Source organism: Sceloporus occidentalis, unplaced genomic scaffold (genome assembly GCF_023333645.1).
Source record: "Sceloporus occidentalis isolate IW3139 unplaced genomic scaffold, rSceOcc1.0.p SCAF_14, whole genome shotgun sequence".
NCBI lineage: Eukaryota > Metazoa > Chordata > Lepidosauria > Squamata > Phrynosomatidae > Sceloporus > Sceloporus occidentalis.
This window is the reverse complement of record NW_028316994.1, coordinates 18,471,285-18,491,215: the sequence shown is the minus strand read 5'-3', so window position 1 is coordinate 18,491,215 and position 19,931 is coordinate 18,471,285. Positions and strand designations below refer to the sequence as shown.

The window sequence follows — 19,931 nt, the reverse complement described above, 5'->3', positions numbered from 1 at the left end:
CCTCGCCGGGCCGCATCCGGCTCGCGGGCCGCAGGTTGCCTACCTCTGCCCTAAAGGCACCGGATCCTGTCTTGTCTTGGAAGCTAAGCAGGGTCAGCCCTGGTTAGTACCTGGATGGGAGACCCCCAAGGAATTCCAGGCTCCATTTCAGAGGAAGGAACTGGCAAAACCATATCTGAAGATCCCTTGAATCAGAAAACTCTGGAATTTAATGGAGTTGCCATAAGCCAGTGCTTCTCAATTATTTTCTGTCATCCCCCCCTAGGAAGAAGAAAACATTTCGCGCCCCCCGCACAACTGTAAATAGTATCATTTGTCTATAAAATTGTTATAAGTATACCTCTGCATAACAGAGCCTCGCGCCCCCCTTTACGGAGCCTCGCGCTCCCCCTGGGGGGCCCGCCCCACTATTTGAGAAGTACTGCATAAGCCAACAAGCACATATATGCACAAAATGCGGCCTTGGGCATGATAAAAGGTGCCTTTTTGGACTGTCACTCCCAGAATCCCCTGGCCAGCTGGGGGATTCTGGGAGTGGCAATCCAAGAAGAAGAACCGTCCCCAAGACCAGAAGGACTGCCAATGAATCCCAGGCGCTGGAGACTAGTCTATAGCAAACCAGAGTATTCCAGGGCTGACCCTGCTTAGTTTCCAAAGTCAGACCTAGTGTCTTTAGGGCATTTAGGCATTTGTGCCTTCAAGTCACCAGTTGAATTTAATCCCCAAACCCATAAATTTGGGGACAGCTTTTCTTTCCCAGAGGCCCTTTCTCACTACACAGTTATAGCACTGTGACCCCACTTTTAAAATTGCCTTGGCAACATCCAATGAAATCCTGCAATTTGCAATTGAGGGAAGGGCAATTGGGATTCCCAGCCAGAGAGGTCTAGTGCCTCTGCAAACTACACATCCCAGGAATTCCAAATAGGCCGGTTAAAACAAAATCGCAGCGCTACGATCATGTTGTGCAACAACTTCAGTGAGTCTCAAAGGTGCTACAAGATCTCTCTACATACTGCTTCTCCAGACCAACACTGCTATAACTTTGGATTGTGCAAAAGGGTTTTTGTTTTGGGGTTGTGGGCTCAAACAATGGACCCAGGATGGAAGGAGAACTTTTTTTGCCTGCTCCTCCGGTATGTTCTTAAAGTCTAGCCCCATAGATATCCCATGGGATTTACGCAGGAAACATTGGGATCTGGAAAGTTCCAGTCCCAAAGGCTTCCCCACATTTTGTAGGCCTGATAAAATATGACCAGGTTGTGAGGTTGTGGTCTGTCTACTTGCAGCACAAGTCTACAACACAGCTAAGGGAAAAGCTGCTTTTTGAGAGAGATGACAATTCCCAGAATCCTGAGCCAAACCGGGGGGGGGGGTTCTGGGAGATGTAGTCCCCTCAGAAAGCAACTTCTCCCCAAGCTGTAGGTTTTATCACCAAAGGCTACATGGACAGAAGTTGCGGCGCTGGTTTTGCTAGGCAACCTAGTTGGACTGGAGGACCTCTGAGGTCCCCCATGGCTTCGCCAACCCTACAACTACCTGTCATTCAGCATCGATCAAGTGTCCTCAGGTCTCTCCATCAGCTGGGGGATTCTGGGAGTTGTGTGTGCATGTGTGCGTTGTGTGCCTTCAAGTCGTTTCAAGAACACCATGTTTTTACCCGAGAGGACACCTCTCTAGGAATCTCTAGGTCCTCCAGGGCAACTCTGTGGACGCTGGTCACAGAGTTGCCCTGGAGGACCTAGAGATTCCTAGAGAGGACACTCTACTAGGCCTTTGTAACTCCTCCATTGCCGTTCTATGGTCAGTGTCTGTCAGACGTTGACCACAGAGTTGCCCGGGGGACCTAGAGATTCCTAGAGAGGACACTCTACTAGGCCTTTGTAACTCCTCCATTGCCGTTCTATGGTCAGTGTCTGTCAGACGTTGACCACAGAGTTGCCCTGGGGGACCTAGAGATTCCTAGAGAGGACAGACACACTGACCATAGAACGGCAATGGAGGAGTTACAAAGGCCTAGTAGAGTGTCCTCCGGGTTAATTCCTCAGTGTGGATGCAGCCTTTGTGTCCTGGGGTCTCTCTGCCATCTCTTCTGCTGTATCTCTCTGTCTCTGGTGCCTGGTTCTTGGCCAATTGAATCCCATCAATGCCAATTGCCCCGGCCCACCCCGCCAATCCACCCCTGGCTTCCCCTGGAGAGAAGCCCACTGCAGGGCAGGCCCAGGCTGTGGAGGATGGGACTCCTCAGGTGCCCTGCGAACTCCCTGGAGCCCTTGTTTCCTTGTGGAAATGATACCTGCTTCCAATGATCTCCGGCCTGTTTCCCTTTCCTCTCTTGTATCATGTTCCAAATTGCTTACTGGAGGTTTTCTCCTGCGAGGGCCTGATATCCATCTATTTATCGCTCTGCCTTGGTGGCCTGCCAACCAGTTGGGTATAGATTTTCTCTCTCTCTCTCTCCTTTCTCCTTCCTTCTTTCTTCTCTTCAATTTGCATTCGTTTCTCTCTGGGCTCCTTTCCACTCCAAGTGATCTCTCTTTCTGTTTCCTGCTCTCTTCCTTCTAGTCAGAGTTTCATTCTTCCCTTTCTATACCTCTCTCTTTCTTACAGTAGTTGAACATATATTTCCTCTCCTTTTTCCTTCCTTCCTATTTATCTATTTCATTTTATCCAGTCTTTCCTAGACTCTTTCTCCCTTCAGGCATCTCTCTTGGTTTTCCTGCTTTCCTCCTTCTAGTCATGCTTTCATTCTTCCCTTTCTTTACTTCTCCCTTTATTACACTAGTTGAACATAATTTTCTTCCCTTTTTCTTTTCATTTCATCCAGTCTTTCCTAGACTCTTTCCCCCTTTAGTTATCTCTCTGTTTCCTGCTCTTTTCCTTCCAGCCATAGTTTAATTCTTCTCTTTCTATACCTCTCCCTTTCTTACAATAGTTGAATACAGATTTCCTCTCCTTTTCCCTTCCTTCTTTTTTTCTTTTCATTTTATTCTGTCTTTCCTGGGTCCTTTCCCACAACCTCCCTTTCCTCCTCTCTTGCCACCAGATGCAATTTCATTCTTCCTTTCTGCATTCCTCTCTTTCTTCTCTCCCTTCCATTCCTTACAGCCCATATTCATCCCCTCATTCGGTTTTCCCATCCTTTCCATTTTCATCTGGTCTTGTCATCTTCTCTCCTCTTCTAATTTTGCTCACTATTGACTTTCCTTTCCCATTCCTCTCCCACCATATTTTCTCCTTCCATTCACCTTTCCTCCTCCAGTTCTGTATCCCTCATTTTCTCTCCCATCTTCCATTTCCACACTCTTCCTCTTTTGTTTCTCTTTAGGAATCTATTCTCTTTCGATTCTTTCTTGCTCTTTCCTTTTGTCTCTTTGCCATCCCCTTTCCCCCTTTTTTTCTTCCATTTCTCCACAGGAGTATTCTTTTTCTTTCCTTTAACTGGCTTTCCCTCCATCCTTAGCTCTCCCTTTCTCTCTCTCTCTCTCTCTCTCTCTCTCTCCTATTTCATCCTCTAATTTCTTTTCTTCTCTCACATTCCTTTTTCTCTTACTCCTTGCCACACTCTTCTTTCCTTCCTTCCTTCCCAATCATCTTCAATCCTCTACTTCTCTTCCTTCTTCTTCCTTGCTATTCTTTCTCTCTCGCGCCTCCATATTTCCTTTCTTCTTGACATTTCATCATTGCATTCTTTTCCCCCTTCTTTCCACAGTTGCCCTTCCATCCTTTCTTCTTCCTTGTCTCTTCTCTCTTTCCATCTGTCTTTTGCTCCTCTCACCACCATCCCTTTCTCTTCTTCTCCTCTCTTCTACTTCTCCTCCCACCTTCCCAAACCTGGCCTTCTCTGCCCTCCTTTCCCTTCTTTGCTCTTTCTCTTCCCTTCTCCCTTTCTCCTTCTCCCAGACCTCCTCTTTCTCTTCATTCCTTCCCTACTCTCCCTTTCTCTTCTTCCCCTTTTCTCCTCCCTTGCCCTCCTTTGCTCTTTGCCTCTTTCTTCTCCTTCCTCCACTTCTCCCTCTCCCAGACCTCCTCCTTCTCTTCTTCCCCTCGTTTTCTCCTTCCCCTTGTTCTTCTTCTCTTTCCTTCCCCTCCTTCTCTCTCTCTCTGCCATCCTCCTTTTGCGCGTCCTCGTCGGGGATCGGGAGCGCGCGGGAGGGAGGGGAGGGGAGGGGCGGGGCAGGAGGGGAGGGCTGTCTCCTCGGGGGCGCGCTTTCTCTCTCTCCCTCTCTCTCCCTCCCTCCCTCCTTCCTTCCCTCTTTCCTTCCTTCTGACGCGGAGGCGGCTGCGGGCGAGAGAGAGAGAGAGAGAGAGCGAGAGAGAGAGGCGGCGGCGGCGGCGGCGGGGGCAGCAACGGGGGCAAGGAAGGGGTCGCCTGCCCACCCACCCCTCCATCCCCATCCCTCCATCCATCCCTTCCTCCATCCCTTCTTCCATCCCTCCATTCCTCCATCCCTCCCTCTTCCTCTCCCCCCGGGACCCCTTCTCTGCTGATGAGCAGCCCCAGCATGCGGGCATCGCCCGGACCCCGGAGAGACAGCCCCCGGGAGCCCCGGCGGAGGGGCCCCTGCCATCCAGGTAGGAAAGAGCCCCCGTGGCCCTCTTTGAACCCCTCCACCACCACCCTCCCCCTCCATCTTCCTCGCCTTCATCCCTCCATCCATCTCCCCATCCCCCCATCTTCCCTTTCTTTGCCTCCTGCTTTGCCCCCCCCTCCCCCAAGAGCCCCATCCCCCCCTTGGAGCCCCTCCATTCCTCTTGGCGGTCTGTGTCCGTGGGGGGGGGGCAGTATAGGCCCCAAATGCCCCCTTCTCCATCCTTGCCCCCACTGCCCCCCTTTTGCTTTAGACATTTGGGAGGGGGGTTCAATCCCCCCCCAAAAAAACCCAGGCTGCTGCCCATCCCAGGGACTGGCCTCGCGGGGGGGGGGGCTTTGGGCCGCTTGGCCCATCTCCCCCCTCATCCTTTTTTGATCTCCTGCAATGGAGGCATGGCATGCCCCATCTTCTCCTGGCCTCCCTTTCCTCTCCTCCCCCACAACCTTTCCTCCTTCCTTTCTTCCGCCTGCCTTGCAAGCGCTTCTCTCCAGCCATCCCAGCCTCCTCCCCTCGGCTCCCTTGCTTCCATCCATCCATCCATCCATCCATCCATCCATCCATCTCTTGGTCCATCCCTCTATCCCTCCATCCCTCTCTCCAGCCATCCATTTTGCTCCTCTTAACACCTGTCTTGATCTATCTCTTTCTCTCTCATCCCCCTTTCCCCTCTCTTTCCCATGCAATCTTCAAAATGTTCCGGGACTACTCTTCTTTGCTTTCCTTCCTTCCTTCCTTCCTTCCTTCCTGCCTGCCTGCCTGCCTGCCTGCCTGCCTTTCCTTTCTTCTCCCTTCCTTAGTCTCTCCTTCCTTCCTTTTCTCCTTCCATCCATCCTCTTCCTTCCTTCCTTCCTTCCCTCCCTCCTTCCCATCCAACCTCACTGGGACTGGGCCCTGTGTTGCCCCCCGGGTCAGGCTCTGCCCTGGGGAGGGCTCCAGGGGGCTTTTGGGGGGGCAAGATGTGCCCAAGGGATCCATGGGGTAAAACTGTGGCCCACCAGAACTGGGCTTTGGGTATTTTTTAAAGGGATTTTGGGCTGGAGAATGAGAGAAACCGTGTTGTAGGTTAGAGGCTTGGGAAAGAGAGCAGAGAATTTGGGGGGAAGGAGAAGATGTAGAGGGGAGAAAGAGGGTGGCTTGGGTCTCCAGAGAAGATAGGGGAAGAAGGGATGAAGGGAAGGAATGGAGGAGGAGAGCAGTTCCCAGGAAGAAAGAGAGGAAGGAAGGAAGGAAGGAAGGAAGGAAGGAAGGAGAGATAGAAGGAGGAATATACCAGGCCCTGGAATGGTGGGTGGCAGCAGTGGGCCACTTGTGATGCATCCATGGATGGATTGAGAGCAGAGGAGAAAAGGATGGAGGAGTGGAGGAACTGGGGCTCCAGCAACGGAGAAGGAGGGGAAGCCCTGGGGGCTGTGTGGATTTGGGAAGGGGGCTGCTAACAGGAGGAGGGGAACAGTCCCTGCCTTCCTCTGCTGTTTTGGGGGGGCTGTAGCATGGGATTTTGGGGGTGCACTTGTGTCTTTGCAACTGGCAGGGGCAGATGGGGAAAGGCTTAGACCTTGGTGGTTGGGGCGCCTCATTAAGAGATTGCCCTAAAAGCCACAGAGGCCTTGGGTGGCACCCCAGTTCCATGACCCTGCAAAATGCCAAGCCCCACACCTCCCCTAGCATGGGTTGTTAGGGGGCCTCCCTGATCTTCAGGCCCTGTGCCTTCAAGGGAATGCAGCACCCAGGGCAGGTTTGGGGTTCAGTCTGTCTCCCCTTCCCATTCGGGTGCAGAGAAGGAGGGACCCCAAAATGATCAAGAGACCATTTGCCCACCCAGAGGAAAAGTTGCACACACATGGGGCACAGCTGCCATTTTTGAGGGTTATTTTTCAAAAGGGGGAGCAAATGACCCTAGGAGGGGACACTAGGCAGCCCTAACTCTCCGGCCTGAATAATAATGGACCACTAAATGGACAGATACTCTCACTCAGTAGAAGAGAGTTTACGTATCTCTGTTGGGGTGGGATTGTAATGCCCAGCATTCCAGAAAACAGGCCACACCAGTGGTTCTCAGCCTTTGGCTCCCACCAGATGTTTTGGACTTTTATCTCCTGGAAGCCTATGAAGAGGGATTCTGGGAATGGAAGTCCAACATTTCTGGACAGCCGAGGGTTAAGAACCACTAGGCTGTACTGTTCAAGATTCATGGGAGTTGCGGTCCCCCTTTCTCCCTCTTTTTCTTTGATTGGTACTGTCAACATTTTTCTGCATTTCTTTTCCCTCTCTGTGGATCCGTCTGCAATTAGATCTATTTATTGATTATTAAAACATTAAATTGTATTCCACCTTTTCCCCAACAAGGGAGCCAAGGCAGCTCCAGCACAGGCTGAAACAACATACAACGGAAAGACATTAGAACAGAGGAGCGAAAAGGCAATTAAATAAGCAGCCCTATTAAAAATATCTTAAAATAGTTATTAAAAGCTAACGACAAGAATAAAAGTACGGTGTTCCCTGTTAAAAAAAAGCCCTCTGCAACAACCGTTTAGCAAATCAAATGAAGCATGTCCAAAATAACAACAACAACAACAACAATAATAATGTGATGTAAATACAGCTGTAATACCGGAAAACACCTTGTGCATCTGCAGCAGTCCCTGATAGTCCTGAAAGGTCATGCTATAATAAACTGGGTCACCTTTAAGGTGACACAAGTACTCTTGAATATTTTGCATGCATGCATATTCCTGCATTACCAAGAGATTAGAGCAGATGTCCATAAGGCTTCTTTCCTGGTCTTTGATAAATGATGATGATGATGATGATGATGATGATGTTTTGGAGTGTTCAGAAGTCCTTTGGAGGACTTTATTTCAGGGGTGAGAGGCAGGTAGGGTTGATTAGGGGCAAAATAAAGGTGAGTTAATAGGGACAAGGTGGATCTGCCATTTCGATGGATATGAGCCACCAAGGAATTATCTTGCCAAAACTCCCATGGAGTTGAATACTGGCTTCACCAGAGAACGGCGGGGGTGAGAATATATTTATAGGTCAGTCTGGTGACCTTTGGGGCAAAAGTTGGCATGTCACTTTAGACTCAGCGGTGGATAATTTCTAATTTTATTCAAGGCCCTGGTTGCAGCTGCAAACTTGGGTGGGAAGTGTACTACTCTAAACTACCAGCTGAGGGCGACATAGCCACAGCATCTGCCCCCCAAACTGGAACTCCAACAGTGTGGACAACTGGGTTAAAGACATCTATGGAGAACAAGTCTTTTATATTTATTTTGGCTGTAAGTATTTTGATACTAAGCATTGTTTTCGTAGGAAAATGTAGTTTCCCACAAGGCTCTAACCTGGGCCCCCACCTGAGATGTTGTCACAGTGATTCCCAAACTTTGGTCCTCCAAATGTTTTGGACCTCAAATCCTGGAAGCCCATGCCACCTTGGTCAACAGTCAGGGATTGTGGGAGCTGAAGTCCCAAAATACCTGGAGGACCAAAATTTGGGAACCACTGGGCTGCAACATTGCTGGCTGGGGGATGCTGGGAACTGCAGTTCAGCATCTCAGGAGGGGCCCAGGTTGAGGAAGTGATCATAATGGAGACCTATAGCTTAAGACCGGGAAAAATAAAGGTTTTTCCTCTCCTCCAAATGCAAACCTCCTTTATAGGCTTTGCAGTCATGGCTTATATCTATTTTATCTTACCTGCTATGCAGGTGAGGGTTTTTTTTTTTTTTTTTTTTTGACAATCCAAACAGGGCACTGGGTGCGAGAGATTGAACCCAGCAGGAGTAGTGATGTGGCAAGAGGGACATGAGGATGATGGGAAAGGTGTTTGTTGGCAGGGGACAGTTCTCACCTGAGAACTTTAGGAATTTGGGTTGCACCTGTACTGTAGAATTAATCCAGTGTGATACCACTTTACTATGGCTCCAGAATCCTGGGATTTGTAGTTTGGTAAGGCACCAGCACTCTCCAGCTGAGAAGACTTCATAAAATGTCTAATCCCTGGAGTCTGTAGGATGGAGCAACAGCACTTAAAGTGGCGTCAAACTACATTATTCCTACAGTGCAGATGCACTCTGGGATCAGCTAGTGTTTGGAGGGGGGATTATCTTTTAAGGGGACTACAACTCCCCAAATTCCCCAGCCAGCATGGGCAGCCCACCTTTATAGAGCACAGATACACTGCTTCTGCTCATGGAGGTTCTGTTTAGAATATGTGACTAAAACAGTCTCCTCTTCCTCCATAAATCCTGATCTTAGGGAATATACACTCTTTTTTAAACACCACTTTCTATAAACCCGCCATGGCCCTGCTGCCTGGGGGATTCTGGGACTTGTAGTCCAAAGAGATACACTCAGTTTCTAAGGCGCATCATCATCATCACCATCTTCGATTTATTTTTTTCAAAGTTTTTAAGGTGCTTCTGAGAAGTCATGATAGCTGCTAGGAACATGAAGCCTGAGGCCAGGCACTTTACTTTAAACAGTAACAACTCCCAGAATCCCCTAGTGGTCATGCTGTATTGGGGGTTCTGGGAGCTGCAGTCCCAAGTTCTGAGGCTGGTATTTTTGGAGCCTGGAAGGAGATCGGACAGAAGAAGCACAGAGACGGAAATGCCAGGAGTGCTGTTTAGCCACCTCCAGTGGGATGCCTGTGTTGGCAGAGGATTCTGGGACTTGTAGTCCCAGGATGAGACATCCAGTTTCTAAGGAGCTTCTGTGCACTTGACATAGCTGCTAGGAATCTCCTCCTTTGTGAATTTTGTGCTCTGGCAATTTACTTTTAAAAACCCCAACAACTCCCAGAATCCCCACATGTCCATCCTATCTGAGAGTTCTGGGAGCTGCAGTCCTAAGTTCTGAGACTGGCATCTTTAGGGTTTGGAAACAGAAGGGATGTAAGCACAGAGTTGGAAGTAGCCAGGAGTAGGCTGTTTATCCACCTCCAGCATCTGTGTTGTCAGGGGATTCTGGGACTTGTAGTCCAAAGATACTACTCTAAGGAGCTTCTATGCAGTCATCCTCTCATGGCCATGCTGTCTTGGGGGTTCTGGGAGCTGCAGTTTCAAGCTTTGAGACTGGCATCTTTAGGGTTTGGAAAGAGAAGGGACATTAGCACAGAGGTGGTAATGCCAGGAGTATTATTATTATTATTAACCTTTATTTATGAAGCGCTGTAAATTTACACAGCGCTGTACATGCAATCTTTTAGTTAGATGGTTCCCTGCCCTCGGGCTTACAATCTAAAGGTGTTTAGTAGGCTGTTTATCCACCTCCAGTATGATGCTTATGTTGGCAAGGGGATTCTGAGAGTTGCAGTCCAACACTTCTCAGAATCTGGGGTGTTTCCCATGGCACTGGGGTGGCATATCTGCTCTCGGTTTTACAGTGAACATGCAAGGGGCGATCCAAGATGCTGAATTCTGTTATGAGAATAGATTAGCACCCTGGAAAGCTCCCTTAAATGTCGTACTAGAGGCTGGAATGGATTTGCCGCCTCTGCTTTGACAGGGGAGCCATTGGCTGCTCCTCTGCAGAACTGAGACAAGGGCCCAAAGTGTGAGCATGAGGGCTTTTAGGTGGCCAAACGTTGTGTATTTTTTGGAGTGGTGGGTGCCGAGAAGAGATTGAAAAACCAGACCCTCTTCCAGGCCTCTTTGAAAGTAACAATCCATCATGACTCTCCATTTCCAATGCCTTTTTGTGGCTTGGGGGAGAAAAAGCACTCTGCACTTGCTCAGGGCCCCTCTCTTCTTTCCCTCTGTGTGTCTCCTTTTGAGGAATCGCTGTTGTTGTTGTGTGCTTCCAAGCCATTTCTGACCTAAGGCAACCATATCATGAGGTTTTCTTGGCAGAGAGGGTAGGCCATCCTCTGAGGCTGAGAGAATGTGGCTGGCTTATGGTGGCTTGAAACGACTGAACCAGGATTCGAACCCTGGTCTCTGGGGGGAATCTGACCCTCCTGGAAAAGGAAGATGCCCAAACTGAGGGGAAAGAGGCTTGGGTGGCGAGGTATCGGTGCCCCTGCTCCGTCACCAGCTCCGAACCTTGGGGTGGAGGGGGGACCCAGGATGGGATTTCTGGCAAGAAGAGGATGAGTAAGCATCGCCCGCTGCCACTCTGCTCTGGAACTCCGGTTGCCACGGAGATGCACGGATACCCGTAGTGACGGAGTACCACGGCAACCAGGCCTAAGGCTTCACTAGGAAAATGTCGGGGTACCAGGGAGGAAAAAGAAAAAGGGGGGATGATGTGGGATTGCAGCAATCCCCCCCCCCCAATTATATCCCCTACCACAAGGAAACCAAAGCCTTTCCCATTTCTTTTTGTGGCACATTGACACAATGGACCGCAATGAGGGGAAGGCTGCCATGGTCGCACCTGGGGGACCGCTTGCGGCGCAGGCGCATGTGGGGCCATGAAAGCCATAGGTTGGCGGTGGCATGGGGGACACACACAGGGTGTGCTTTGTGTCACCCCCCTGCATCACATTTCTCCCTTCATAATCCTCCATAAACCCCCTTTGTAGATGAGGGGACCATGCGCAGAGATGCGCTTCTCTGTGTGTGCGCCTCCCTGCAGTGTGCCTCTTCCATGTGGCTGTCGTGGAAGGCAGAAATAATACGACCGTTGCTGATTTATGGCTGCTTTTAAGCAACCCCCCCTCCTGCAAAACTGCCCTAGAGGGATAGTTGTTATTAATTTTCAAAGAAGACGGTTCCTTTCCCGTCTGAAAAGGCGGCACAAGGGGCTGCTTCTCCTGCCGCATTTGCTCAGAAACGGTGGGATGTTTGGAGGGATTTCTCTCTGTGTCTCTTGCTTCCTTTCTCCTTCTCCGTTATCTCCCTTTTTTTGGAAAAACCCGCCTTGTTCTGTCTCACTTCCCTCGTCTTTCATCTGCTCCTCTAACCCTAGAATCGCTTTTGACCCTCTTATTTGTCTCTCCGTCCGTCCTTTTAAGCTACAATTCCCCAGCTTCTTTTCTATTAAGGAACTGTTGGGAGGGGGGTTGTATATCCCATTATATCAGGAGTGGGCAACCGTGGCAAGTCTTGGGGCCATTCGGACTATCATTCTGATTCTCTCCGTCCCTTTTGCTAGAATTCACCAGCTTCTTTTCTAGTAAAGAAATATTTTGGGGAGGTACTATGTATCCCATTGTGTCAGGCATGGACAATCGCAGCAAGTCATGGGGCCACACCGACTACCATTTTGACCCTCTTACTTGTCTCTCCTTCCACCCTTTTAGCTACAATTCCTCAGCTTCTTTTCTGTGAAGGAATTATTGGTGTCTGTGGGGTTTTGGGTTTTTTGTATATCCCATTATTATATCAAGAGTGTACAGTCATGGCAAATCTAGGGGCCACAAGGACTGCTGCAAAATAAGGAGACCATAAATCCATTTTTGCTTCTCAAAAATCAGTGTGTGTGTGTTTATATATGTAGTATAAACAATACACACACACATATAGTAAAGGTTACCAGCTAGTGTTGCACAGTCTATTTAAAAGGTCAATTGTTATTGTTGTTGTGTGTCTTCAAGTCATGTCTGACTTTTGGCAAACCTAAAGTGAAGCATTCATGGGGTTTTCCTGGCAATATTTGTTCAAGAGAGCTTTGCCATTGACTTCCTCTGAGGCTGAGAGAATGTGACTTGCCCAATTTCACCCACTGGATTTCATGACTGAGCCAGGATTCGAACCCTGGTCTCCAGAGTCGCAGCCCAACACTCAAACCATTGCACCACTACCTGGGGTTTTACATTCAGACTCTATTTGGCAAGAAAAAAAGGTCCATTGGGGGATTTGGGGGGCACCAGTGCCCTCAAAACCATCCTTTGGGGGTGGCATGTGGCCAAAGGGTCACCGTTTGCCAGTCCTGAATGATACCAAGGGTGGGCAATTGTGAATGGGGGCTAATTTAAGGGCCAATATTCATCCCTGGGATGCCCTTTGGGGGGGTCATACAGACCTCCCCTCCAATGGCACTGCCAGCCATTTTAAAAAGCGAATTCTCCCTCCCGGGGAGTTTCAAAGGGGGCCATTAAGCCTCTGTTTTGGGCTAGAAAAAGAGATCCTATGGGTCTCAGGGCTGCCGGAAAAACTATGGGGCGGCCCACTCCTCCCTTATTCAAACGGTTAAAAATATTTAATTGGTTTTTTTTTTAAACTTTGTATCTACATTTCAATGTTTTTGTATTGTTTTTAATTTGTTGTTAACTGCCTTAAGTCTTTATATTGGGAGAAAGGTGGATATACAGTAACAACAACAACAACAACAACAACAACAAGGCAGCCAGAACATAACATGGTGTTTTATTAGCAATTTTATTTTATATTATTATTATAATTATTATTATTAAGCTTTATTTATATAGCCTCTAAATTTACGCAGCGCTGTACGTACAATCGATTAAAATAGATAAAATAAATAAAATAAACTTGCCTATGGAGTATGTTCCATGAAAATAATTTTTAAATATAATACATATTAGTACATGTTAACATTCAATAAAATATGGCAGACAACAAATTAAAATAACATTAGATTTATTATTATTATTATTATTATTATTATTATTATTATTATTATTATTATCTTTATCAAACTCATCCCACCTCCATTTATATCATTTTAAATCAGGTCCATATATTGCGTTTTTATTGCTCTGGTTAAGCTATTAAATGACTTTATATGGTTTTAAGGTGTTGATTTTTTAAAAATACAATAGCAGCGTGGCATAGAGGTTTGAGCACTTGACTATGACTCTGGAGACCAGGGTTCGAATCCTAATTTGGACATGTAAACCCACTGGGTGACTCTGGGCTATAAGCCACACTCTCTCAGCCTCAGAGGATGACCATGGCAAACCTCCCCTGAAGAAACGTGCCAAGAACAACCCCATGCCCGGTTCGCTTTTGGGTCGCCATCAGTTGGAAATGACTCGAAGGCACACAGCAACAAGCTTATTTAACTGAGTTTTTAAAAACTTTAAAATTAGTAATTATTCATGCATGGCCCTTGTTTTAATTCATGCAGTGAGTCCCTTTTTGGGGAAAAAGGGCAGGTCATTAAATAAATAAATAAATAAATAAACACATACATACATACATACAGCATTTGCCTCCTGTTATCTAGTTTGGAGATCAGGGTTTGATCCCCACTTGAGCGTAAAAAGTCACACTCTCTCAGCCCCAGAGGATGGCAGTGGCAAACCCCCTCTGAAACAACTGCTAAGAAAACCCTATGATGGGTTTGCCTTAGGGTTGCCATAAATCAAAAATGACTTGGAGGCACACAACAACAACAACAACAACATCCACACACTTCCATCCATCCCCAAAATGAACATACTCCTTTCTTGGAGATTCTCCTTGTCTCTTTCTTATCCTTTCTCTGCCTGACTCTCAGCAGAGTTTGCCCCCCCCCCAAATGCCCATCCTGGCTGCCCTCCTGCCCCCTTCCCCCTCCCCCTTTCTCTCTCCTCTGCCCCTTTACACACAAATCCACACCTCACACCTCAAGTCTGGTGTTAGGGTTCCCCATGGCATCCTCCTTATGCCAACCCTGCTATCTTTTCTTTCTTTATTCTTCTATTTATTCTTCTATTTCTTTCTTTCTATCTTTCTTTCTGTTCTTTCTTCCACTTTCTATTCTTCTTCTTATTCCATTCTGTTCTTTTTGTTCTCTCTCCCTCTCTCTGTAATCTTTCTCTTATTCTATTTTATTCTTTCTCTTCTTTCTTTCTATTCTTTCTCTTATTCTATTCTAGTTTTTCTAGTCTTTCTCTTCTTCTCTCTCTCTCTGTTCTTTCTTTCTGTTATTCCATTCTATTCTATTCTTTCTCTAATTTTTCTTCATATTCTTTCTATTCTTTCTATTATTCCATTCTAGTCTTTCAGTTCTTTCTCTCTCTCTCTCTCTCTCTTTCTATTCTTTCTCTCTCTCTATTCTTGCTATTATTCTATATTTCTCTTCTTTCTTTCTCTTTCTATTCTTTCTCTCTATTCTTTCTAATATTTTATCTTTCTGTTCTTTGTGTTCTCTCTCTCTATTCTTTCTATTCTTCTGTCCTTCTGCTCTTTGTGTTTTCTTTCTCTCTTTCTATTCTCTCTCTCTTCTTTCTTTCTCTCTTTCTATTCTCTCTCTCTCTCTGAATGCCTTCTTTCCAACATCGCTCCCCAAAAACACACATACTGAAAGAGGAGGAACTAAATGTAGCAATATGGGGGAAAATGTGGCAATCTGGGAAAGGCCATGATGGTATCTGCCCCCAGCCTTGAGAGCAGGGTAGGCAGAATCAGTCAGATGAACGTGGGAGTCGTTGTGGCCTGTGTCCCAGCGCCAATGCAACCCCCTTCGCTTGCCTGCCTGCCTGCCTGCCTGCTGCTGGCCCTTTGCCCGGCCAAGAGCGGGTGGCATTTTGGGGGCTGGCTGCCGTCCAGCGCAGCCTTTTTACTATTGAGGATCCCGCTTCCGGCGCTGTGTCTCCCCCCCACCCCTTTGCCAGCTGCACCAAGAGAGGCCCCGATTCATCCCCTTCCCCTGGGGTTGCCAGGGTGAAGACTGGAGAGGGCTCCTATCCCTTTAATGGTTCCACAGAGGAGGGAATTCCAGCAAAGGTGACTTCTTACCTGGAATCCCTGCTGGGGGTTCCCTCTTCTGCACAAAGCTGCAGGAATCCCCGGTCCAGTTTCCACCCGGGCAACCCTACATACAGCAAGGATGGACAGGGCGCCTTTGGGATGGAGCAGCAGATGGTGGCAGGCAGAGAGAGGCAAGCAAGGGCCCAAGAACCTCTGAAAGGATGCAGGAGAAGGAAACTCCATTGCACTTCAAGGAAGCAGAAGACACTGTTGCCTTGGACGGTGGTGGCGTTTCCTTCTTTGGAGACTTTCAAGCAGAGGCTGGATGGCCATCTGTCACGAGGAGAGCTTGGATGGTGTCTTCCTGCATAGCAGAAGAGTACTGGACCGGATTGTCTTTGGGATCCCTTCCAACCCGAGGATTCTATGTATTTCTGTATGGCAGAATGGGATTGCACCGGGGTCCCTTCCATCTCTAGGATTCAATGATTCCACCGTCCTAAACCTTAGGATGAACTTCATGATGGTAAGAACTGCTAGACATTGGTGGTGGAGTCTCTTAGAATGATAAAATCATAGAGTTGGAAGAGACCACAAGGGCCATCTAGTCCAACCCCATTCTGCCATGCAGGAAATCCACATCAAAGCATCCCCGACAGATGGCGATCCAGCCTCCGTTTGAAGACCTCCAAGGAGGGAGATTCCACTACACTTCGAGGGAGTGTGTTCCACTGTCGAACAGCCCTTACTGTCAGGAAATTCCTCCTAATGTTGAGATGGAATCTCTTTTCCTGCAGCTTGCAACCATTGCTCCGGGTCCTAGTCTCTGGAGCAGCAGAAAACAAGCTTGCTCCCTCCTCAATATGACATCCCTTCAAATATTTAAACAGAGCTATCATATCACCTCTTAACCTTCTTTTCTCCAGGCTAAACATCCCCAGCTCCCCAAGGCGTTCCTCGTAGGGCAAGGTTTCCAGATCCTTCACCATTTTAGTCGCCCTCCTTTGGACACATGGCTCCAGTTTCTCAATGTCCTTTCTGACTTGTGGCGCCCAGAACTGGACACAATATTCCAGGTGGGGCCTGACCAGAGCAGAATATAGTGGCACTATTACTTCTCTTGATCTAGACACTATACTTCTATTGATGCAGCCTAAAATCGCATTGGCCTTGTTAGCTGCCGCATCGCACTGTTGACTCATGTTCAACTTGTGGTCTACTTGGACTCCTAGATCCCTTTCACATGTTGTCTCCTTAAGCCAGGTGTCCCCCATAATCCTATATCTGTGCATTTTATTTTTCCGCCCTAAGTGCAATACCTTACATTTCTCCCTGTTGAAGTTCATTCTGTTAGCTTTTGGCCCAGCTTTCTAGTCTATTCAGGTCATTTTGAATTTTGATCCTGTCCTCTGGAGTATTAGCTATTCCTCCTAATTTGGTGTCATCTGCAAATTTGATAAGTATTCCCCCAATTTTTTCCTCCAAGTCATTGATAAAGATGTTGAACAGTACTGGGCCCAGGACAGAGCCCTGTGGACCACCACTGGTTACTTCTCTCCAGGATGAAAAGGTGCCATTGTTGAACACCCTTTGGGTTCGGCCGGTCAACCAATTGCATGGCCGAAGCAGGTTATAGTGGATGGCCTGGATGGCCATCTGTCGGAGATGCTTTGATTTGGATTTCCTGCATGGCAGGGGATTGGACTGGATGGCCCTTGCAGTCTCTTCCAACTCTATTACTCTATGATTCTATGATTCTTACAGTTCTAGGGTTCTGTGATTCTAGAAGGGAATATATATCCTTTACCATGTGGTTTTTTATTTCCCTGTTTGTACCTCTCAAGTTGGCTGGTGTGGGGAAAGAGTGCGAGATGTGGCAGAACTGTGGTTCAACCCTGCAGGGTTCTTCTCACCTGATCCTGAAAGACCCAGCAGGCCTTGTTCCAGCTATGCTGCCCTTCTCTTGCCAAATTGCTGCTTGTCCTATCTGAGATCGAAGGAGACTCTGGCACGCTCACTGGTTAATGCTCACACTGTGTCCGAATACAATGGATTCTTGCACTGACAGCGGGTTGGACTAGGTGACCTTTGGGGATCCCTTCTGATCCTGCCATCCTCCTTGTCTAACGCTCCACCCATCCATTTGTTTTCACATGCTTCCGCCTAAACCTTAGGAAGAAGCTCCTGATGGTAAGAGCTGCTGTGTGACCAGCTGCATGACTACAGTACTTAGCCCTTGGGTTAGTTCCAGGATCAAAGCCTAGCCTACCTTATAGGACTGTCATTTCTTTTATAACTATATTAATTTATATTTATTTACTTATTTCATTTGCGTCCCAATTGTGAGACAGCCTATAACACACTAAAACAATGTACAGAGACAAGCTATTTGTACCAAAGCTTAAAACGTTTAAACGGTCAGCTCTATAAAAAGGCTAAATTTCAAAACAATTTAAAACATAGTATGAAGAATAAAAGCATAACTGTGGTGAAAATCAAATAGAGAGGAGCCCTGCATGCCACCTTTTGCTCCTTAGGAATTATGGACGCCATGTTTGGTAGCCTACTGATGTTTCTAGTACCCGGCACAATCGGGCAACCTCACTTTTGTATTTCCTGCGTATTAAGGATTTTTTTGGAAGAGTGTTTTTGCTAACCTCTCCCAGCAGCTTGTGAGGCTTACCTTCCTGTGTGCTGCAACCTGGTGTATTTATCAATGGTGGTAGTAGTAATATAGCAATATTTGTAGTGGAAAATGCTGGTAGTAGATTGGTAGTAGATAGTAATGAAACAATATCTATAGGGACCGTATGATTTGAGTTTTTGTTCCAGTCCACTCCAGAATTTGTGGGCAAACACACTGGCCTGACCTTCCCAAGGAGAAAAGGTGTAAACCTTCTCAACTGGTGGTTGAAAAAAATCATATCAAAGCAGTTGAGAGAGAAGTTTGCTCTGTGCATTCTCAGAGGCAATGGATTTTTCCTTTGTTGCTTGATGTGTTTCAGGGTTGGATGTTGTAAGTCTAAAACAGGGTCCAAGACTCACTGGAACTTGCAAACATTTTGCAAAGTGGGGTGTGTGCTGTGGTTTGAATGCTATGGGGCAGCCATTTCCCTCCTGTCCTTTCTATGTCCCATGTAGAACTTAGAAAAACATTCCCCAGAATGGGGGCCTTACAACTCCCAGAATTCTCCAGTGACTCTGCTGGCTGGGAGCTGTAGTTCCAACGAAGTAATCAGCGCTGGCTGCCGCTATCTCTGATATTTATTTATTTCCCGCTCTTTTCCCAGGACTGGGACTCATATGAGTGTTCCTGACCATTTAGGATTCACAGAATGATGGTGGTGCTGGAATAACAACTCCCAGCATCCCCTAGTGCCATGCTGGCTAGAGTTTCTGGGAATTGAGGGCCCCAAAAGTTAACTTTCCAAGACTTTCCAAGAATTGGGTTTCTAATGGTCAGCACTGGCTCATCACACTTTCCTGGGTAGCAAGGCCCTCAGTTATTACATTACATTGTCCTTTCTATTGACTGTTTTTGTGCCAAAAACAAAGAATTCTGGGAATGGTGGTTCTTAAGAGACCATGCCAGGAAAGTGAGTGTATATCTTCCTGCCTCCATCAGTGTTTGCAGGTTTTAAAAAACAGACAGAGATCGGACAGCAGGTGATACAAAAGGAAACTTTCTCTACATCAGGAGCATCATTAGAAGGGTGTTCACAGTGAGGACTGCGCTGGGTGAAACCTCAGAGGTAGTCATATTATTATTATTATTATTATTATTATTATTATTATTATTATTAACCTTTATTTATAAAACGCTGTAAATTTACACAGCGCTGTACATACAATCTTTTTAATTGGACGGTTCCCTGCCCTTAGACTTACAATCTAAAAAGACATGACACAAAGGAGAAGGGAGTGGTGGTGGGGAAGGGGCCTTTCTAGTAGGAATCATTGAGTTAGAAGAAACCTCAAGGGCATCCAGACCAACCCTATCCTACCATGCAGGAATATACCATCAAAGCAAAAGCATATTGCAGGGGTGGTGGTGGTTTTAAAATGAGGGTGTTACTCACAGGCTTCCATTTTCTCAAGGTGTTGTTCTTTGGAGGAATTTATATGCAAGCGGGTCCCTCTCCTCTGAAGGTTCTCTATGGCCCCCCTCCACACCTGCTGAACTGGATGGGACCCCTTGAGACCACCTTTTCATTTAAAATCAAAACCCAGGGATTCCACTGGTGTTTGTAAACCCAGTCAGGAACTAGCCAAGATAAGGCAGGTGAAGAGGAGTGCAAGGAGGCAGAGTACTTTAAAGAAAAGCTTTACTCTGACTAAGGAGATAGAATTTTAGAGTTGGAAGAGACCACAAGGGCCATCCAGTCCAACCCCATTCTTCCCAGCTTCTGTTTAAAAACCTCCAAAGAAGGAGACTCCACCGCTTTCCAAGGGAGCGTCTTCCATAGTCAAACAGCCCTTCCCATCAGGAGATTCTTCCTAATGTTGAGGTGGAATCTCTTTTCCTGGAGCTTGCATCCATTGTTCTGGGTCCTGTTCTCCGGAGCATCAGAAAACAAGCTTGCTCCCTCCTCAATATGACATTTTTTCAAGTATTTAAACAGGGCTATCATATCACCTCTTAACCTTCTCTTCTCCAGGCTAAACATCCCCAGCTCCCAAAGTTGTTCCTCATGGGGATTCATGGTTTCCAGACCCTTCACCATTTTAGTCGCCCTCCTTTGGACACACTCCAC

At 47.2% G+C, this 19,931-nt stretch overlaps 1 protein-coding gene across 2 annotated transcripts in view; it reads left to right on the top strand.

Moving 5' to 3' along the window:
* Positions 1–4,497: 4,497 nt before the first annotated feature.
* NLGN2 (neuroligin 2) overlaps positions 4,498–19,931 on the top strand; it is a 77,930-nt gene continuing 62,496 nt past the window's right edge. For both annotated transcript variants that reach the window (XM_089481104.1, XM_089481102.1), the window contains exon 1: positions 4,498–4,575. The gene's annotated coding sequence lies outside the window, so the exon portion shown is untranslated. The remainder of the gene's footprint in view (positions 4,576–19,931) is intronic.